Source organism: Phalacrocorax carbo, chromosome 1 (assembly GCF_963921805.1).
Source record: "Phalacrocorax carbo chromosome 1, bPhaCar2.1, whole genome shotgun sequence".
NCBI classification, from domain to species: domain Eukaryota; kingdom Metazoa; phylum Chordata; class Aves; order Suliformes; family Phalacrocoracidae; genus Phalacrocorax; species Phalacrocorax carbo.
The window spans coordinates 76,034,682-76,057,473 of NC_087513.1; the positions used below are offsets into that span (position 1 = coordinate 76,034,682).

General features: G+C 44.0%; 1 protein-coding gene across 14 annotated transcripts in view; it reads left to right on the top strand.

Annotated features, from left to right (window-relative positions):
* Window positions 1-22,792, top strand: part of PPFIBP1 (PPFIA binding protein 1) — a 116,453-nt gene that overhangs the window by 38,253 nt on the left and 55,408 nt on the right. The window contains exon 1 of one of the 14 annotated variants that reach the window (XM_064460556.1): window positions 20,018-20,040. The exons of the other annotated variants lie outside the window; for them this stretch is intronic. The gene's annotated coding sequence lies outside the window, so the exon portion shown is untranslated. Of the gene's footprint in view, window positions 1-20,017; window positions 20,041-22,792 lie in introns of those variants that run through there. 14 annotated transcript variants of the gene reach the window in all.

A 22,792-nucleotide genomic window follows, 5' to 3' on the forward strand; every position in this document is an offset into this window, starting at 1 on the left:
GCACTGGCTGGGGGATCTCTCTGCTCCTTCCCTCCTCTTCCCCCTTGAACCAGAAGCAGTGGAAACTTTTCTCTAGTAGTTGGAAATGGTGTCCCCCTGCTCTTGTTTTCCAGCTGAGACTGAGATGGGAAAAGTGAGGCACCCTAAATGGGAACTGTGTTAACTTACAGTGTATATAGAAACTAATTTTTCTTGTCTCACCCACCACATGCCATGCTAGGATTTTTTTTTTTCCCTAGTGGGCTCTAATGGAAGTTGTTGGCTCAGAGTGGTGTCTGGGATTACTTCATTTGTAGAAATAATTTTATACAACTGTATAAGGCTATGGGGCTTGGTGTGGATTTACAGCTGCTTAATTAACCAATAAGACCCCCAGATGTGTTGCATGCCATACAGAAAAAGAGAGTGCCCAAGTAGTAAACTGTGGAATTATGAACTCATCCAGAGGAAGTCATGGTGACAATATTGTTGACTAATTCTTCAAAGTTAGTTAAAACTTCTATTTTCAGGAATTTTGGTTTTTTACAAAGGTGCTTTGGAGCATCAGGCAGTGCTAGAACGGTTTAGTCCTCTTGGGGAGGACAGATAATCTGCTTGGTAAAAAGTGGCTTGGTGCAGAGGAACACAGAAATCACACAAGTAATTTCTTCATCTTTCTTTGGAAAATGCCATGGCTGCTTCTTCACAGGTTCTCTGAGGTTCCCTGAACACCTTCTGGCTGGCTTGAGATGTCTTGTTTGACAAACTTTATGGCAAAAGTCTTGCATGACTTTATTCTGGGCATGCCCTGCTAGTGAAGGCAGCGGAGAAAGCAGCTGTCTTCAGCCATGCACTCTATCTGGGGATGCAAAACTTTGCTGAGCCTTTTTTAGGAGCTCAAGATTTAACTCCATGATTATATTTAGTTTTCTGTTTCTGATGAGTGGGAAGATATCCTGACTCCTTAGATGAGACTTTCAATGATGGACAGCAGCACCAAGGTATCACAGCCAGCATTTTTTCCTTTCCCTTTGAATCTCTTATGTAGCTGATACTTCATTTGTACGTGCTCCCTTCCAGCATTGAACAGAGCTGTCCTGAGCCACGGCATGCTCTCAGGGCTCCGGTTTCATCCAGTGTTTCTCATGATACCCAAATTGCTGATTGCTTGTCAGCTGACTTTTTGATGAGCTGAATGTGGCTTTTCAGGAATCTGGATGGTTTTCCCTTGCTGGGCTTGGAGAGCCATCTGGGCTGGGTTGGGACCTGGACTTAGCAGCAGTAAGTGTAGAGCAGCTGGTATGCAGGCTTTCAGGCTTTACTTGTAGGGTGCGAGCACTTGTGGTGGTGTCTTCGTGACTCTCCTTTGTCATCTGACAACTTCTCTCAGTAGACTTTGATTTCAGCTGCTTAGAAGTGTCAGCAGCTCAGCATGTTGGGAGTTGCATGTTTGCCTTCAGCTGTTTTGCTGTGTTTATTTTTTAATTTTGTGTTTTGTAATTTTTTTTGAGGTATTGCACCAAAAATGGTGCTTCCAAGAATGTGTTTGGGGCAAGTTGCTCAGATCATGCTGATGCCCTTACCAAGGAATATTTTGGACACACATTAGTATCTCTGTGTTACTTAGGTATTTGAAATTGAGAGAGGGAGGGAGCTACCTGTCTGTCTGGATAATTCTTCCTTCTCCTTTTTCCCCCAATGCAAATTCACCAAAACTCAGTAGCTTCTTAGCTGTGAGAAGAATTGCATGTCCTTCTGTTCGGCAGAGCCTTGAGAGTTGGATGGTGTGCCTGGCCCCATGTGGTGGCTGCTCCTCGGAGCACCATCCACCCAAGGTCCAACACAGTAGTCGCGGGGCTGAAGAGAACTTTTCCTGGCATTGCCCCTTTGTGGCTGCAGTTGTGCCAAGCACAAGAACAGAGGGCAGGGTTATTTGGGATGTTTGGGGTTTTCTTTTTTCCCCCATGTTTCCTCCTGTCTGCAAGCCACAAAGAGAAGGGAGAAGCTGTCATGTATTACAGGTTGCAAATCACAAACGTGTGGGCACTTAAGGGAGTAGGAAAGTATCAGGAGAGGGAAAAGGGTAGTGGGAGAGAGGATGGAGGGAAGGAAGAAGTGGGAGATGGCAGCCAGAAGGTGATCATGGCCAGAGGGAACCAGGGGGCAGGAACTGGGCTGGGTACCTGAGCCAGTGTGGTTCCCCATGGTGAACTTTGTTACTACCCTCTCTGCTTTTATTGTTATAACTAAGAAATTCCATTCTGAAATAGCATAAGGCAGCACAGAGAATTTTTTTAATTTTTAAGATCTTAAATTTGCAACTTCCATGATAAACCTGCCTGTCCAACAGCCCATACCCCCACACCCTCACATGCAAGCCTTGCATGATAGCTGGACTTCCTGTTGCCCCCTTTCTTACAGTTTTTCTTGGCATAGTATGTCTATAGCAATGTGACTGGGATTCCTGGTGTGTTTGGGATATGACTACGATTACTGGGTCAGGTGATGATCTTTGATTGCAAAATTAAGTGGTTGAGTCAATGTTTAAGGGAAGCCACCCCAGCTACTGCTTCAGGAGGAAGCAGTGTTGTGCCGTGGGGGATGCAGGATGCCAGCAGGCATGCACTTTCCCTTGGGACCAGCTGGGGCATTCCTGAAATGGGAAGCGATGGCCCAGGTGTGCGGACAGATCTTGCCCAAAGGGGCTTGGACAAAGTGGCTTTTTTTGCCTGGAGCATCAAACTGCTGTCAGAAGGCGCTGGGAATGTTTAAGGTCTTGAATGGAAAACCAGCTGTTGTCATCTTTTCAGCTCTCCTTACAACAAATTGGCCTGGTCTTCATTCCTCCTGTTTTTGAAAGGCTGAGTTGATGCTGACCAGGTTTGGCAAGTGATAACTGGGGAGCCTGGCTGAGTTCTCTTTTTGTGGTTAAAGGTGTAAGCTGGTTCTTAGAATTTAACAAGGCAGTAGCCTCCAGGTTGAGGTATCTGGAAAATATCAAGGGGTAGATGACAAGGTGTGAAAGGGAAGGGCTGCTCTGAGCAGTAAGGCCGTTCCAGAAACCTCCTGGGACTGGGGACAGAGCGGTGCTTTTCTGGTAGTGACGGCAGCACGAGTGATGCTGGTTACAACTAGGGATGGGCTGCAGCAGGAGCTCTGTGTCAGATCTCCCCAACCCTTTCCATTTGTCTAAGGGAGACTCAGATCCATGCTGCATAAAATTGATGTTAGTCTTCAGTCTGCTTACCTGCTGGCCAGCCCATACACTGACTCCCAGCTGTTCTCTTATCTCAAAACAAGAGATGCACCTGAAATTGTCCTTTCAGGATTTGGAAGCTTTTTTTAATAAAGCTGTCTATCTGCAAGCGTTTTCAAGGACATGTCACACTTCAAAATCATGGTATTAAAATAATGCCTTTGAAATGAAGGGAGGGTCATGTGCCCTACATCAGAAATTCCTCTTAGTGCTTATTAATCCGGTATATAAATGTCATGGCTTACATCCACAGGGTGTTTGTATTGCACTTTTAGCTGTATCAGTATCTCTTTCTCTTCAGAATAAATGCCATATAATCTGGTTATGAGCAATATTCTTAATTTAGATACCCAAAATAGGACATAGACAAATCTGAGTTGCTGTAAGAAAGTAGGAGAGGAAATAGCCTTGCCTCATAAGGGGCAATCAAATTCAATTGAATTTTCTGGTGTTTAATGTAATGGCAAGGCCAGAGAATTCAGCCTGTTTCATTAGGGTAACACAAGGATTGCCATATTTTCTCTTATCTTTGTTTTTATTCTGAAGCCCTGATTCTCCTCTAGTATACCTGAACTGAGGTGTGCAATGAGGGTGTAGGATGGGAAACATCCTTCCTTCTTTTTCCTCCCCCCTGAGCAGATCAGTGCACACTGGTTCATAGTACATAAAGCAGTAGGGACTTAGGCTTATCCCCTACCACCAAACCCCTGGTTTGAGGGAGATGAAGTTGCTCCTCAGAGACCTACAGTGAGTGGCACTGACAAGGATGAGATGCGCATTTCAGGAGCAGAATCATCCTTGCTGTGGCAGGTGGGCATCATCCAAGAGCTCGGATGTCTGAAATACCTTCTTCAGTTAACCAAGCCAATGGTTCTATGCCTAGAGGAGATTTCTCATTCCCTTAGCAGCTGTTTATTTTAAATAATGACAATGAAACTAACACTCATATAAGAATCAATAGCTAATAATAATCAGTGCCTGATAAACTAACGAAACTAAGATTGCAGGCTGTCCCTGCAGGTTGATGACTGAGTGGCTGCTGTTTGGCTCCTCAGCATGAGTTGCAAAGGCTGTTAACTTTTAGCGAAGTCACTGTCTATGTGCCGGGCAGGTGGGTGAGCTTCCTCCCAGACCCCCAGTTGCTTCAGTGGAGGCTTTCCCTGGCTCATTCCCTTCTGCAGGCACAGCCTCGTCTCCCACTCTGTGAGCTCTCTCATATGATACAGCAGTCTTTGTTTGCCCTGATCCACTGAGTATTTTTTGTTTTGTTTTCTGTATGGGGTCAAGCTTATGGGTCGCAGTGGTCCAATGTAACCTTAAGTAGATTTTACCTAGAAACATCATGGAATGTGCTTTTCTGTGTGGTGGTGGTGTCACACTGAACCAGAGTGATCTGGAGCAAGATCAGTGTTGGAAGACAATGTGTCTTTGTTGCAGACTTGATTTGAGTTTTTAACTTCAGCGTTTCCCTTGGGCCCAAACACCCCCAACACACACACCCCCTGCTCAGTTAGCTGTGCTCTGGTACTGTTTCTGAGTAGGAAGGAAGATTGTAGCCACAACAACCAGGATGCTTATGGAGACTTGCTTGTGTTCAGTTTGCAGCAGAGGTCATGTATGGCAGCTGATGGACTGAAGCCAGTCAAGGTGAGGAGAGCTGGTATTTTGCTGTGGACCTTATAGCAGAGGGTTGATATTACTGCAAGCACAGGCTGCACAAAGCTGGCAGGTTCTGTATTTTGAGGTCCTGTTTTGGTCTAGTCAAACAAGCAGCCGGTATTAAACACATTCCTAGTACCATTGACTTCAGTGGCATTAGGAGGACACTTGTTGTCAAATGTGGGCTTATGCAACTTGCTGATCTCAGGCTGGGTGGGTCTTGCTGAAAAGATCCTGTGCCGATAGAGACTGTCTCTATTTCAGGCTGTGGTTCAGCTACATTGTCAATCCAATTTAAGGGGGCCAGATTATAAACACTATGAAATGCTGAGCTGGTGTAAAGCCGCTTTGCTGATAAGGAGCTGTTCAAAATATTTTGAAAGTTCAACTCTGCTGTGGGACTGGGCAACCATTCCTGGCTGCACTCATAAGGCTTGGTGCCAGGGGCATTTTGGCTGGTTTGCCTGCTTGGCTTGATGCCGAGCGGTCAAGACTTGAAGTGCCCTGGGTGTTGTGCTGCTGGAAGTCCACCAGGCTGTGGCAGTGGTGAAGCGGCCGTGGTGGTTCTGCCGGACCCACCAATCTGGGCAGTGAACAGCCATTCCCTGGCCATATGTGGACAGAAAGCAGGATCGTACATCCAATCAGGTGCCGCAGTGTTGCTGGGAAAACCAAAACTGAGCTGGTGGCTGCTCTGGTGCCCTTACTGTCTGTTCTCAGCTCCCAGCATAGGATGAAAATCCACCAGGTGGGGGATGCCACTCTCTGCCACATATCTGGCTGGCTGGGGGAGAGCCTTGTTGTCTGTCAGTGTTCCAGCCCCAGAATAGTCTAGCAGTGGAGCAAAGGCAGTCTCAGTTGCCAGCTTCCAAGTGCTCACAGGAGGCTTTTTATGGATTTGGTGCTTTTCCATCCAAGACCTTGGCACAGATATCTGTAACTGCTGCCTGGCCTGTCCTCTCCTCCCTCTGCTTCTGATCCTTCTCAGTACAATAGTTTGCTACTGTTTATCGCTTCCCTTGCAGTTTTGGATGTTTTCAGAAGCTCACACCTTTGCATCCTGTGAGTATCTACAGGTAGATGCTAGTACAAGTAGTTAACCTTGCCCTCACTTGCATGTTCCTGCTCCTTTATAGACTATCTCATAATTTCATTTAGGGTCCTTCTTTCCATCTGTGCTCCTATTCACAAGACTTCTGCCAGCTGTGCTGCAGTGCTCTGGGCAGAGAAGTAGTAGTAGTGATGTGCACAGACCAGCACGAACATGGTACTGTGTCCTCTGGATAGTTTCCACAAGCACTTGTCTGGATCAGATGTCTGGTGCCAAGGGGTTTCTTGGTGCCTGGGTGCGGTGTTAAGGTATGCTTCCATGTTCAGTGGGGAGATGTCAGACAGTGATAATCCCCTGTCAGTAAAGGTAGGGGAAGCACTGCTTCAAGCAACTGAAATAACTGCCTGATGGGAGAACAGGAAAGAGAAGCCCAGCAGCATCAGAAGAAACTATTAGTGTAGTCAGTTATGACAGCAAGAAACCACGTATGTACACCACAGTACTAATGGACTACATCTGTCCCCTTTAATGCTTCTACTATCTGATTAGTTGTCAATGTCTGTTAATTTCTGCTACCACAAAATGTGTAGAGTGTTCCAAGGTTTGCATTATTAAGAGTGCGTGTTGTGTATAATTTACAGTGTATTATGACAGCTGTAGTGAATGCCATGATCCACACCATGGAGCACTGAGATACGGCTGAGTTGCTATCTTTTATATTATCTAGAACAAGTTTGGAGCCTTACTGGCATTACAGCAGGAGAGGAAACGTGTGTAGTCATGTTACTCTCATCAGGCATTTACATGTGGGTCTTTGGAGCACGACATAGCACACGGTCTCTGGCCTGCAGCCACATCAGCTTCTTGGGATCTTGTCAGATCTTGCAAGCAAAGGAGTGCCAGACTGGGTCACAGTACTTGGACAAGAAACCTCCAAGGAACAGGCTGCTGTTGCAGGGATGCTGGAGATGTCCTTGTGGTGCCCTATGTGTTGTGGCATATATGCATACTTTTTTTTTTTATTGTTACTTGATATTTTCTTACTTCAGAAGAGCATTGTATTACTTTCTACTGTTAGTGGGAAATAACACTTGATTCTCTTCTCCCCCATACCGTGCCCGGTTCTAAATTGTTTGAAGAAGAATTGCTTGAGATCTACAGACAGGTATAGTGTTGATTATTTACAAGATAACGATTACTCAGTTGAACGCTGAATATCCATCTGCATTAAGTGTAGCAGTGTGGAGCTACACTTGAGATTCCTGGATGCTGTTTCCATGTGGAGCGCTGGCTTTTTCCCTACAGGTGAGAAGTTCCCACGAGTGAGAAGTTTGCACAGGTAGATGAACATGTGTTGTATTCAGATAGGCTAACCCGTTAGAATAGCCATGAAGACCAAAGTAACAGGAGTCCTAGCTCAGGTGAGCAACTTTTAACCTAAGGCGTTCAGGGCAACTGGTTTAGCTGAGCTGTTTCTTTTGATTTAACACCCATTTTACTTCATCTTTGTTTGTCTTCAGTCAGGTTAGCTCTTTTGTGTTTGGCAGCTGGAATTAGGAAAAGAATGTATTTTTCACAGCATATCATTTGTGTTGGCAGACCTCTGTGGAAATGTTGAAAATTGCTGTCCCCACCTAAGCTGGAAGTTTCCTGCCTTGGACCACACTGCAGTAGTACCAGGAGAGCCTTGGGCCAGGCTGCCGCAGCGCAAGGTGTCATGTACGTACAGAGCAGGTGGTCTCAGCAACCAGGAGTGCTGCTGAGTGCAGCCCGAGGAGTGCCTGTTGCATCAGAACTCAGCTATGACTGTGTGGAAATCCTTCTTCTAGCAGGAAGGAATATCATAGCTGTCAGGCTGTGGCTTCTCAGTACTGGTTTCAGGCCTGAAGAAGTCCTCTATCCCAGGACCTGTCAGTTTCCTTCCCTCTGCAAGCTCTCAGGGCAGCCCTGAATGCTGTGGTGCTGCCCTCTGGGTACAGGTCCCCTAGCTGGTCACTCACTGTAGAGTCAGTGCTAAATGTCTCCTCCCAAGGCCCCCAGGCACATGGTCAGGTCAGACTGGCTTTGTTACCCGTGTCCTCTGCAGGCTGCCTTTGGGACACGTGCTGTTGGGGTGTCCTCGGTACCTTACTCAGACCTGTCTTCTTTCCTGCTGAGTACATGCCTCATGTGGTAAATTGCTTCCCTGCACGGAAGGTCACCTCTTCAGTGCTGACCTTGCCCTTCCGCTGCTGGATCTCCTGTTTCAGATACCTGGACGTGCTCTGCCTTTTCTTCCTCCTGGTTCAGCAGTTAGGTGGTGTAGGCAGCTTAGGCAGTCTGGTCCTGACCGGTTATAAGCTGTAAGAGACCACAGACAAAGTCAGTCTTTGCAAAGTAACCCCCCTCTATGCTGGTGGTGTCTTTTCCCAGTGAGACTACTGCTGCAGCAAGAACGTCCTGCAGCATCAACGCAGGACACTGGATTTGTCTCGGGGTCTGGCCTTGGCTGCACTGGGTTGGAAGAGGGTGACCAGAAGTGGGAATGCCCTCAAGTACTGAGGGCAGAGTTGGTGTTGCGTGTAGCAACAGCAAGTTAGGGTTTCTTTTCCTCAGACAAGGGTATTTCCATAAATCATAAACAGCTTTTGCCTGAGTAATATTAAAATAGGTTTGCAGAAGCTTCGAAACAGGCACAAAAGTGTCAGAAGCATGGCTGAGCATCAGCATTTGTTTCAAAGATAACTGAGCCTTGGTTTAGAAAAATGGGATGCCATTTAATAGTTGTCTTTTTCATGTTATTTTCCTAAGTCTTTTTTTAGACACAATAATGCAGCACAGGGAATTAAAACCCTACTTTTAAGGTTTTTAGTTAACTGACAGTACTGATTTAGGTCTTGATGTGCTGTATTTTACAGACTACACTTCACACTACTTCATCTTGGATAGCGCTCCTCTTTCTTTTTAAAGGCAATTTAAATAGAATATTGGGGGGTGGGGTGGGGAATGAAACCAGAGCACAGAAATGGCAGTTTAGTATTCTTGACATTTCTCAGAAAGCTGCTTAAGATTATCTCCTTAAAATGGCAGATTTCGCCTGCAAGTCAAGTAGAGGAGCAGGAACTGATATTTCATTAAAATACTATGAGAGGCCTGAATGCATTTATGATCCTTGAGACATTTGCAGGAAACCAGAGCTTGCTATTTGGAACTGTCAGAAGTTTTGGTAAAGGGCAAAAAACAAATCCCAAAGGCCTGCATGACTCAGACACCTCCACTTCGAGATGTGGTTGTTACCACACTGAGATACCTGTTCCTGGCCTCTTTTTTTCTCCCTCCCCACCCCAAATGTACCTGTAAAACTTTTTATTTTAACATTGGATGTTGAACCAGAATTTAGGTAAGCTAGAGTGATGATTGCCCCTATTTATTGTTACATATATGGCCAGGTAGACTCTCTTCCAAAAAATAATAAAGAATTGATTAAAAATTAAGAGACCGTGGCTTTCTCAAGGATCTGCCATGTGGACAATACTTTTTAAATGTTTCTTCATAGACTTGAGAGTTTTTCTGGGTTTTTTCCTTTTCTCTCACCTCCCAGTATCAAGGAGTTGGGCTTCTGTCTGAGACTCTTCACTTTAGCTCAAAAAATGGAGTTGGAAAAGTCAGGACATCGAAAGATCATTTCCTAGGTAAGGTCTATAACAGCAGGAGTAGTTGCGTAGAGCGTATTACTGTTCCATTTCAGAAAGTTCTACTTTGGCACTTCTAATAAGCTTGTATTTAAGGCAACAAGTTTAATAATATCCATCCACATTTTCCACTCAGATTGTGTTGCAGTAAATGTTATACTCAGAAAATGAAAAGGAAACCCTTCTTTTAAATTTCTACCTTCAGTCACTTTTTAAGGCAAGGTGTGTTCCAGTTGGGGGAATTTATTGTTAATAAAATACAATATAATGGCAATATATTTTTTGAGGCTTTAACAGCAGTGATCTTGCACTTCATTACATGCAAGTGATCCTTGTGCTTACGTGGATTTCCACAAGCTTCGGTAGGGCTTCCTGTTGGACTTGTACCTTATTTGCACACAGTATTTATCTTCAGTGATCAAGTAAGGCTGTTTCCCTGGGTAAAGCAGTTGAAGTGTGTAGTGAATTGCAGGAGCACCCACCCAGCTTATGCAGACTTGAGCACACAGTTGCAGTGGCTGGTCTTAAAAGTTTGTCCTAGAGAAGTCCTTGCATTGTAGCAGTTAAACAGTTAGAGCTTTCTTGTAGTCTTGCTTTTTGGATTTTCCTAAAAACCTGCTAATAACAGTATTATTTCAATACTTCCAAGGTATTTCAGTACTTGCAAAACTAGTACACCAGCAGTAGCACAAGCACACTCATGTTGACTGATGCATAGTAATTAATTTGCAAAAGTAACAGCATTTATCAGCTAGACCTCAACCTCTATGAAGTAAAATATGGTAGTTATATCTTACCAGAAAAACCTTGAAGTAGATGAATCCATCTGCATACGTGGCTTAGTTTCATGCTGTAAGAAGGGTAGTTACCATAAGGATTTTGTAGTGGAGGTGGTGGGAGCAGCAGCAGACCTTTCTGTGAGCAGTTCAGCACACTTGTGATCTAGAGCTGCCCTTGTTTCTGTCCAGTGACTGAAGAGGCAACCTCTCATGGCTGCTTAAATGTTTACTGCAGGTTGTTACTATATAGTGGTAAATAAATGATGTGCTGTCCCCAAGAGGAGCCATACTATGACAGGACCCTTGCATGAAGATGTATGATGATTTACATCCTGAAATAAGGGATGTTTCTTTTCCTAAACACGGGTGAAGCTGTAGGTCTGTTGTACATGTAAAGTAAACGCTCTAACTAGTCTGGGATTTGCGTTTCCCTTTTTACACACACAGTTGGGACCTTGGCATCACCAGTGTCTTCTGCAAGCCCAGACTAGACTGTCTCAGTGCCTTCTTTCCATTCAGCAGGGTAAGAATAAGATCCTCCTCTAAGGGAGGACCCCATCCTAACTTTAGCCAGGGAAACAGAATCTGCAGTGCTTCAGAGCTAAATATAACCCCCAGGAAACAGTCCCTCCAGTGATGGCCCAATAAGCACACAGAAAATAGCCCCAACAAAGGGAAATACAGGAGCAATAGTTCTAAAATAGTTATTTTTATAGATCTGTTATATATGAAGCAAGAAGCAACCTTTTAAAACTTCTTTAGTGCTTGAGAACAGGTGAGGCTTATCTCCAGGTAACTCCTGAGCCTCTGGGTATACCACAAAGGATTTGGCCCCAGATGTTCACATGGTTGCCGAGGAAGCTGCTGTTTCATGGTGATGATGAGAAAATATAATGATTTGTTTACTTCTGTTTATTTGGGGTGGGGTTTTGGTTTTTGGGTTTTTTTGGCATGGTAATAGAGGACAACTTCTTGGCCATTCTCTTTTTTTTTCAACTGGTCCAGTGAGGTCCTTGGTTGAGGCACAAAGACCTGGTACATCTTGCTAGCCACCCCCTTTCCCTTTCGCTAGCAACTTTCACAGTGTTTTGGGAGTCCTGTTGAGTTCTCTCCCTTGCCTCTGAAGAAAACCTGAAGATGATCAGCTCACCCCTATTAAACTTCTTAAGGGCTTTGACAGTGCTGGTGGACCTTTGTTTTTCCCATGAGCAACCTCCTCCCTCCTGTGGCCATTGTAGACTGGGTGCTTCCATTGATCACAAATTCCCTCTTGATGTCAGCAAGACTATTTGCATCTTATAGGTTAAACCTGTGTTGTTCATTGGGACCAGGATCTTCAGCTGCATGTGGGACTGGGGCTGTACCCTATTTCTGTTTGACCCTTGATACATGAAGAACTTCTTGGCCAGCTGGTATAGTGAAAATTGACATATACTTAATATATACCTTCCTACAAGACTTGAGTCTTCCCCCACACCCTACCCGAAGGTTGGGAGAGTGTGAAACACTTTCAATGTCTGGTTCTTTTAGCATCAGATGCCTAATTTGATTTGTATATAAGTAGGAAAACTTTGAAGTGTTGTTGAAATACAAAGAGGAAATACTTCAAAGAAATGAAACATTAAAAGTGTATCTGATCCCCCGAGGTTTTTGAAGTTTTATCTTGAGAATATGTATTCAGAGGAACATTTGTATGGAAATACTAAAGGTCACTAATCCATCCAAAACATTGAGTGTTGCCAGTCAGCATGCATCGAACTGTTCTGTACTAGTTTTGATTTCATATCGTGGCAGGCGAGTGGTCCATCACCCATCTGTGTTGCCCATGTCCGTGACACAGTAAGAAGTTAACGTCGTATCTGACAGGGAAACCAAAGCACAGTGCTGCTACAGCATGAGACTTGTTCAGTACTGTTACCCCATATCCAGCAGAGATGCCTGGATATGGCCAAATAAACCTGCAGTGTGTTAAGCTCTCAAAACTCATGATTTACATTGGTTGCTCTGATGGAGAAGGGCCATGGTGGTCCTTGGGAGTCAATGGGGTGGTAAATTACAGATTTCTAATAAGTATCTTGAACTTTGGGAGAGGTCGGGTGTCGGATCTGAGCTTCTTAAGGTTGGGCATCCACTCCTGTAAAAACATGCCCAACTGTGCTGGATAAGGGGGTGGTTGTTTTTCCTTTTGGCAAACAAAGATTCTGGCATCGAAGTTTTCAATTGCAGGAATTATACTAGCAGTTCCCAGAGCTCAACAGTGGGGGTGTGTGCAGGAGGAGCTAATTAGATGTGTATAAATCATGGGCTAGGGAGAGCTTTAAATCCTAGATGTATTGTTCCAACCTTGCAGTCTTCTGTTACACTGGGGCTTCAGAAAGGTAGAAAACTACAAAGTTACACAAGAACCACTTTTTCCTAATACAGCTATGAAACAGCAGTGAGGTTACTTTTGCTCTTTTTATGTTACGAGAACAACTTTTAATTAAAATAGCATTAAATTACTTGTATTGTTTTTGAAGCTTTATTTTAATTACAACTGTAGGTTGAGGGAAGGGAAATAGTTAAGCAGCCTAAGCTGTTTTTTTTTTCTTTATTGCAGAGTTAATTAAAAAAAAACAAAACAGGTGAACCTGCTTCCCCCATCCACACCCCTTCTATAGCTTACTATATTACATGTCAAATAAGGGGCTTCCTGTGTTCAAACTTTGAGGATATTCTCAGATGTCATCAAACTCCCTTCAGCAACTGTGTGGTTCAGTAATATTTTTTTCTTCCTTAATGAAAACTAAGATCCTGGTGGAATTACTTCTCTGTAGGATCTTGAGTTTGGGGAGAAATCAGCTATTGCAAGGTTTATGGTGTAAAACTGGCTTTTCAGGAGAGTCTGTAAACTTGACAGGCATATCAGAGTTGTAGACTGGCTTAAACGTGTTGCAGATACTTAAAAATGGGGAGGGCCAATTCAGCTCTTGCACGGGGCAGTATTTCTACATTATTGTTGCTGACATACGATGTAGCCACACCTAAGTTTGCTTCAGACTCGTTGACTTGGGTCATGACACCACTGGCCTGGGCAGTGCAGGGTGGTGTGTGCACTAACCCATCCACTGCTTATCCTGTTGCCTGAGAAAGCTTTGCAGCCCCTTGCTTTGGTTGGACTGCTCTGGGTACCTGAACCAAGTGGTTTATAGGCGATTTTGCACTGTACTGCTGTAACTGGATTGTAAACTTTCTTGCACCGCTCTTACAAGTTACCTTATTCTCCATTTTGGTACATTATAGCCCTGTCTACTAAAGGCAGCCTACTGTTAGTAAGGTCAGTAATAAACCACAGTTTATTGCTATATCTAACGAAACAGGCATCTTGCATTGTTCTACGTAATTTAAAAAAAAGTTTCACACTTAGCAGATCACCTGTACCAAGTAAACTCAGTCTCAGTAACCTTGTTATCCGACATAAATCTGGGTGGGTTTGTAGCAGCTGCAATTCTGTCCCCAGTTGGGCATCAAATGTGCATTGATCCAAGTATGCCTTAAGTTTTTCACTGCTAAGATTTCTGTTATCCCATGAGCTGCATTTTCCTCTGTAAAGCTGGCACTTTCTGCTCATCTTGCTGATGGGGCCATGGGTGATGGGTGGGATATTTCCCTCTACTACATATGCACAGAGGCTTGACCATGGGATGGGAAGTGGCTGCTCCCTTCCATCCCTGGGTCTTTCTCTCTTACTGGAGAAGAAGCAGAAGGAAGTAATCTTTTCTTTCTCCACCTCCTTTCTTGCCAGCTTCCCTCCTTTTTCTGCTGCAGAGGAAAGGGAGGACAGTAGGGCTGGGACCAGGTTTGTTTCATGCTCTGTTCTTGCAGAGGTCACAGCTCTGACTTGATCCTGACTTGTTGCTTCCTTCCACCTTGCTGGTGAAAACCCTCCTACCCTTTAGGATCCCCTGTACTCCATGACTATTACCGATGTAGCCTTCTAGTCAGCCCCAGCATCCTTCCCATTCCCCTAGCCACCAATACCGTTCTCTTGTGAGCTCCTCTGAACCCCAGGCACAGCTCAGCTCCTGTTCCGCTGAGTTTTCTTAGCCTTGGGTGATGCTGGAGGCCAAAGGCCACCAGGGCATAGAAACGTCTTCCTGCAGAGGACAGTGAGGAGGTGTCAGTCTTGACAAGAGGAGGGAGGTTGAGATGGGATTCAGAAGGCAACACCTCTACCCTGAAGAACTTGGCTGCAGGCTTTCTTGAAAAAGAAGCAGGCAACGAGAGAGCTGGTTTCTGTGTCCTAGCTGCAAAATTACCTTTGTGCTGAGAAGCGAGGCTGGCCAAAGGGTAGGCAGGACACACAGCTCACCAGCCAAGCAAGGGCAAGTGTTAGCGGTGAGGATAGTGTATGGCTCCTTAAAGTTGCACTCTAACACTAGGGGTTTTTTTGGGGGGGCTTGCTTTGTTGCTTCTCACCAGCACAGCATTCAGAGAGAAGGAGCCTCTCCTCAATCCAAGAGTGTGTGGCTCTTGTCCTTCATCTGTTGGCACTGAAACTTTGGTGTTAAAAAAGCAAGATAAAATCAACAGCCCTCTGCCCTCAGCTGTTTAAAAAAAAAAAAAGCTTTGCTTACTCCAGTGTTACTGACATCTCTGTTTATCAGAGTCAGGGCTGTGTTGTCCTAGGGACTGGAGGTTGTATCCTGGGAAGGGACATGGCGGATAGAAGCTGATGAAGAGAAAGTGTGGGACAGGCGGACAGTGCTGGGAAGGAGCTGTGTCTGTGAGTGCCTCTTCTTTGCCCTGGGCTTGAATGAGCAGCTCTGGAGCTGTGGGAAGGAGAGGATGATTCCAAGGGGATGGGGGAGAGCATCCTGGCAGCGTTGCACTCTATGGGCAAGAGGCATCTCCCTGTTCTGCAGCTGGGTAGTGCATTGCTCTGCAGGGTCCTCGTCTGTGGCTGCTCTGGCCAGCAACATGATAGCACACATGGCAGTTGTGAAAACATAAAAGTGACCACGTTCACTTTTGCTTTCTCATTGATGAGACTAAGTGCAGGTGTTTTGGGATGTGTTTTGCACGTGAACTACTTGGGCCTTTTCAAAGCTGAGAGCTAATTTAAAATCTGAAGTCTGTGTTTTGAAAGGCACAGTACCTACATCTGATATTCCAGGAATTTCAAAGGAAGAAGGTCCAGTTTTAATAGTGATTAAGGTCACATGTTGCCTAAAGCAGGTTGTCTTGAGGTAGAGACTCTCAGATTCCCAAGTGTACTACCTAAACATGTGCTGTTGGCAAAGCTCCAGCATGAGCTATTGGCAAAGGGCTTTAATTCACGAGAAGAGAAAATGCAGAGCGCCACATGTTTTTGAGGTGAGTGAGACAAAGCCAGAGCGAAAATTGGCCTACAGGGTATTTTTCACTCCCCTCCCCTATATTTTTCTCTTTAAAAATTCCATCCTATTACATGATGGGGGGGAAAAAAGTCCTCCACCATGTTGAATTTCACCCTGCTTAATTTTAGATTGCTAAGAGGAGAGAGATGGTGAATTGTGCTATATCAGGGGATTGTGGGTGTATCAGTGGTGCAGTGGTTTTACAGCCAACCTCAAGTTCTCAGATATCACGAGTCTTTAAAAAACTCAAGTATCCTCACACATAAGGCGTATACTTCAGATATCGCACTCTTCTTTTACATATTCATCCTGGAAAAACAGATCTTAAGATAACAAAATCAGAGGCAGACAGAGGGGTAAGGATGTAATGCTGGGACTTCATATGAAAACTTTCCCCATGTAACAATTGATGCTGTGGAATTACAAAGTATTGTTTTTTCTGTTGTTCTTTACAGGTAGTTGGTAGGTAAACATACACAAATAATGTTAAAGCTAAATATATTTTATTTACTTTCTGGGCTTTTGATGTTAGGTGGCCTCTACTTTTGCTTTGTGTTTGTGACAACGCTGTGGATCTGGAAAAACCTAGACCTGAAGGTACAAAATCCAGAGTGGAATCCTTTCAAATTTGGAAGTTTGTGAATTTGGCCTTCGGATCCAGCCCATTAAAAGAAAGTGGTATGAGCTATGAAATTGGATCTAAACGTGAGTCTGTGCTTGGGATTTGGTGGTTCTTAAGGCATTTGAAGAACTACCTTTTGGACTCATAACCAACAGTGCCTCTTTTGTTTTGTAGCCTGTGCGGCCACAGCGTGTCAATACCATGTTGCTGGGGAATGTGAGGCATTTCCCTGCTTGCATTAGAGCAAGGAATGAATATCTCAATTGTTTTTCTAATCAGTGGACTCAAGCAAAACATGTGAGGAAAAAAGTATTGATTTCTTAGACTCTCTTTAGGCGAGTAGTTGAAGGCATTTACTAAATAGTTCACCAGTAAAACATGAACAGCCTGAAGTGTATATGTGGGGTTTTTTTGCAAGCCTCCACTTAACCTTGGATTGCTTGTGAGTAAAGAGTGAAAGTGAGTCTGAAGAGTGTTTGCAGACAGATATTTGCATTACCACAGCTGCTTTGCAGGTGAAGTACTGCTGCTCTGCTGTCTCTCTGTCACCCAGCGTTCACAGAGCTCACTGGTGCATCATGAAACAGTGTAACCTGTTACCTGTGTTTTTTAAATTCCTTTCAATTAGAACAAAAAAAGAAGCTGCTGGAGGATAGGGTAGCAGAGATAAGCAACCAGAATTATTTCAATACTGCAAACCAAAATAAATGGTTTGTTTTGTAATTGGATATGAATCTAAGCCATAAACCTTGACTAAAAGACTTTGGGTGTTTATATAAGCTGTTTGCTGTGTATACCTCTCTGTAAAAGTATCTGAAGGATGCCTACCTTGTTGAGGTTTTTAGCTTTTGCATCATGACTAATGTGTTTAACAAATTTTAAGGCAAACTGCAGAATGTGGCTAAGCTAGTTGCTAATAAAAGTTGTGTGATTTGAGGTAAGCTTTTCCCAGGTATAAAGAACTATATCTTGGAAGGTCTTTTGTGCTTTATGTTCTTAAAATACTTTCAAGTCTTTTCTGTGGCTTGATACCTTTTCTCCCAAGACATTTCTTACATAATGTGGGATAGGCTTTCAGCCTCAGTGTGCTTCCATTCAGTTTTATCAGTTAAAGGAAATAGTGTTTGTTGTATAATCGTATAATAAAGAAATAGTGAAATTCAGGGAACAAAGAAGGGATCTACAGTTAGGGAACAAAGGAACACTGAATGCTTTTTTGAGTCCTGGGTAATAAGAGAACAGTATTGCTTTGATGTCATTGACTAGAGTTCAGTAAGAAGAAATTTACTTTTATATATAAAAATAAATAGACATCAGCAGTTTAAGTAAGCTCTTGCCAACGTTTGGGTTGGTTTTTATTTACAGTAATGTTTAGCCTTTTTACACAGTTGAGCATTGGGCTCTTGGAGGGTGCTGAGCCCTCAGGCTGGCGAGGCTGTGAGCGTGGCCCCACTGGGCTCCCGCTTCGCGGATGGGGCTCCTTGTAGCCGTCCTCCCAAAATGGAGGACCGGTGCATGGAAGGGCCAGCCAGAGGACGTGCCTGGTCTCACCAGGCCTCCTTGCTTCGGCCTCTGTGTAACGGCTGTTCCGCCATTGCGGGGCAAGGGAGCGTGGGTGCCTGCTGGGAGGGGCTGCCAGGGAGGGGCCCCCGTGCTCAGGAGGGGGCCGAGCAGAGGTACCTGCCTCCACACAGCCTCTCCTGGCTCCACGCAGGCCCCTCCGGCGCCTTTCTTAGGGGAAGGGGGACACAGTCTGAATTATGCAGCTGAAAGCGTATTTGGGACCTAACTAGTTACCTGTCTCTGCCTCGTGCTACGATATTTCTCTGCATTATTGCCATTAAGGTAGTTCCAGTATTTCCAGATTTTACTTCTTAAATTTTATTTGGTCTTCTCTTGCAAAACACCAGAGCAATATATTCAACAAGGGTCCATTTTTTTTTTTTTTCAGTTTCTTCTTTCAGGCCTGGAAGGTATGGAATGGAGTAATTTTTTATGTTAAAAGAAATGTCAGTGACTCCTAGTGTAAATTAGCTGAATGTATTCATTATTAAGTGTTAAAGTGCCACTGACTCATGGCACTATAGTTGACATCCCATGAGAAATTGTGCCAGAGATTTAGACAATTCATTCAAAGGCCATTTTATATGTGATTGAAATGTATTTTGCAAATAAGTCTGTGTGTGTTCATGTTTCTGCTGGTCAGCCAGAAAAAGCACAAATAGATGTGGTAATGTGTCTGAAATGGCATTGATCTTCCTGAAATAGAGCTTTACCTTGTAAAAATTGCTAGGGATGTGGTATTTCAGTGTTGTGAGCCGAGTCCAGAAGGTCCTTCAGATCTCTCTCAATCGTCTCATACATGTAGGACCAAGAATGCAAGGACGTTCATTTTGACAGCAAGGTGAAATGTGGGGCCTTTTGCTGTGGAATATATTCTCTCCCTCCACCTTCCCCGTAAAATATGCCTGCAGTTTGTTAGCTTTTTCATTGTATTTTTGTGGTAGAATGCTCTGGGGGGGTTGGGTTTTTTTAATTTTGTATAGCTCTCAGAAACAAGCCCTAATCAAGACTTTTCATTCCTGTGTATCAAAATTTCCTGATTTAAGGAGTGTTGTGTAGGAATGGGAGAGATGGGAAACTGAAGTCATTCATCCTATTGCATCAGTCATAAAAATAATCTGTAGCTGATGCTTTCTTTCCAAACGCTGAGTGTTTGCAGAGCGTGTGCACAAAGAGGAAGGCGAGCGGGATGAAAGGCCAGCCCCTGCCCTTCCCCAGAGAGTTTGCACATGGGGCATGGTGTGTCCTTTTGGCCTTCGGACCTGCTAGCAGGCAGCTGATTCTCCTTAGCTCTGCAAACCTCTGGGTTTTAGAGTGGTGTGTTTTGCAGGTGGATGTCTAGAATGAGACCACCTCAAAATAAAAAAAACAAAGGGCTTGAAGTTGTTGCCCCTAGATGCCTGTCTGTATGTTGTTTAATCTAGGAAAGAGAGAGCCTGTGGGTGGGGAAACTATAATTTCCTACATATGTAAAATGTTTAAGCACTTTTTTTTTTTGAGTCTGCCATCTTAATTAAATATCTGATTTTGAAATCCATGTTCAGGCAGCTTTCCTGATTGCATCCAGCAGACTGCAGTTCCTATTCACAAAGCCCCTTGGGTTTTTTCTAGCTTTCCTTGGATTTATTTGCAGGGCAGTGTTTTGCTTTCTCTGTAAGCTGTTTGGAATACATCTTCACAAGCACAGTACCCGGAGGGGTTGTATGTCATTCAAAAATAAAAATAAAATATCTCCACCTACTGAAAAGTGAACAGCATAGCCCTAGCAACCGGCTGGTGTGTTCAAACCAGAGGAAGGGACGTTAAACGAGTAAGACCAAATAACGTCTTCTCTGCAACGGCCAGGGATGTGGTAGAAATGCCAGCTAGTGATAAGATCAATTGTAACTGATAGTGGAGATAGTTGCATTTATATTTTATTTTTATTTTTTTAATGGTAGATTGTAAATACAGCCTTGATGAAACGATGCTTGTTCTTGTTGGCATGAGCAAGGTGTTCAGCTGGGAGCTTTAAAAGGGGGATCTACCTCTGTAAAAACAACCATCCCTGCCCCATCTTGTATTGATTGTGCAAGCAGGAAGGTAAGTGTCATAATTTTCTTGGAAAGTAAGAGAGAAACTTGTTTTAAAGGGTCTGTCAGACAGGGTACTCTCAGTACTTTCCTCCCAGGTGTGTTCTTGCTGACGTTATGCCAGAGGTGGATTTTGTGTGTCTGCCTCTGTCTCCTGCGTGCTCCTTGGTTTCCCATTCCTCTGCTGTGTCATAGGTCCATCTGTGTTAAAATTATTATTTTCCTTTTTTCCTCTCCTTTTCTGTTTTTGTGCATGAAAGGAATTTAAACTGCTTGACGTCATCTGAATTATTAGCTATTCCTTGTTTTCCAAAGGAGCTACATTGTGCTTCTCGAAGATGGATTTTCATTGGTGTTACCTGACTGTGGTTTTCCTTAGTGGCTGCCAACAAAAAAAAACCCAAAGCCTTGAGTTTTCTCTTACGTTTTATTTCTATTAGACCAAAGCCATAAAAAGCAAAGAGTAAAGAAAGGAGCATACATATCAGGAAAGCTCTGCTGTTTTAGTGGACAGCCGAGGCTCCTCTCAAAGTTTGTAAAGTCAGAGGCAGTCTTGGTGCCCTTCAAGTAGGCATAGAGATTAATCTGCTGGTGTTTCAGTATTGTCCTCTTTACTATCATCTACAAAGGGCTGCTGATTTATGACCTCTGTCTAATAATTGTTTTTCTTTGACTTCCTCTGCACCTCCCCTTTCCACCCTCTTCCTCCTGCAATTTCTTGTCTTTTCTTGTTTCATGCAGTTTGGTTTGCTGTTGTATGAGGTCTTTGATTTCCCCCCTGCCCATCCGTTCTCTGTGTGCTGGTGGTGGTGCGCAAAGAATAAAAGTGATTCTCTGCCCTTACCGGGGAAGGATGCCTCCAATATTATTTTTCTATCACAGCGGTTTTACTTCCTGACTGCTAGATGTGCTGCACTGTGCTGGGAAGGTGGCCAGAGCAGGATGTGCTGTTCCAGGCTAGTTTTCAATGAACACTTTTAGGACCAAATAACCAGGAAAATGGGATTATGTTGTGTCATCTCCAGCTGTTCGGCTTGGGGGCTTTTTGTTCTTTTGTATTTCACCTCTCCAAGTTTCTCAGCTGTAGGCTTGGTCAGGCTGCTAACAGATGCTCCATGGGTGGTGGAAGGGTTTTTGGAGATCAGTGTGTTTGCATAGTCTTGCTTCACTAAATTTTATCTTAAAATTTCTCACTGCTGCTCTCAGCCACATGGTGCCTTTTGCAGTAGCAGTGGAGGAAGCACTGTGAAGACTGACATGTTTCTTTCCTTGGAGGTAGGACCAGGTAAAAGTGGGGTAAATGCTGGAAGTCTCTTGGATGCCGTTGGTACCACCATCTGCTACTGCTGCTCTCATCAGGAGAGCTGTCTTAGGGACTTTTGACAACCATGGACAAACCCCTTGTTTAGGAAAAGCAAGGAGGACTTTATTTGGAAACGTATGGGGTGGTTGTGCCTGGATGAAGCACAAGGATGGTGATTTTTCTGTGCTTATGAGCATGGCTTTATTATGCTAGTGTAAATTAGCAGTTCTGTGCCCCCAGTTAATGTCTTTCCTAGACAGAAAGTGAGAAACGAAGGGTGTACTGGGAACAAACATGGTTAGGGAGCGCTCTGTTCCATAGCACACTTTTAGCCTGCAATAAGCTTTCCTAGGCAGCCTCCACAGTGCTGTATTTAATGCTTAATGGCTGAGGTGGGAAGGCACCACTGGAGGCCTCCTGCCCACAGCAGGGATGCCCAGGCCAGGCTGCACTGTGCATGGTCCAGTCAGGCTGTGAGTAGCTCCAAGGATGCAGACCCCAAAAGGTCAACTCTTTCCAGTGCTTGCCATCCTTGCAGTATAAAAGCTTTTTAAAATTTTTATTTAAGCTTTTTGTTCTTTTTAATGCTTAAGTGGAATTTCCTGTGTTTTAATGTGTGCCTGTTGCCTCTTCTCATGTCACTGGGTGCCACTGAGAAGAGTCTGGCTCTGTCGTCTTTACTCACATGAAGTGTTTATGCACATTGGGAAGATCGTGGGCACTCCTGATTGCCAAATATTTATTGGCTGTTGTGGGTTTGTGGGTGCTTTGGGCTGTTGGCCCTTTTCCACTTAGAGCTGTGAGGAATCAGTGTTTTGCCTGGGGCAGCAGCAGCCCTGGGCTTTCTTTGTGTGCTCTTTGCCTTCAGAGGGAAATACACTGCATATCATTTACACTCTGTGTTCATAGATGCCCATATTTGAGCAGGACCTGATTATCAGAGCCAGGAAATCCTAAAGGAGAAAAAACAAGATTGTCTTCAGTATTGTCCAAGTGAACATGCTTGCAAAAGCTGCATTTTCTGCTCATTTTTATCAGTCATAGAGGCACTGGACCAAATGTCTTGTAGGATCTGCGTATTATGGCAGGTATTGTACTGGTTGAGGTTTAAAATTTACATTGTGTTTAAAATCAGGGGCTTCCTCTTTGAAGGTTGGAAGCCTTCAGTTATGATGCTACTGCATTTTTTAAGGTTTTCAACATCTTAGAGGTATTTTGACTTTATAAAATTCTTTTGGCTTTTCTGACTCTGGCAACTAAAAAATAAAGCAAGGCATTTACCAAAAGTGCAGTCTTTGTGCTGTCGATTAAAAGTTACCTTAGGGTTTGGACCTACTTCATGTAATAAAAGTTTTGATATGGAAGATGAAATGTTTGTTGGCATTTTAAGGATAGCATTTCAGCAAAGCTAGCTGGTAGCCTCCAATAAGAGCTACTTCCCAGCTGGGTCAAACCAATA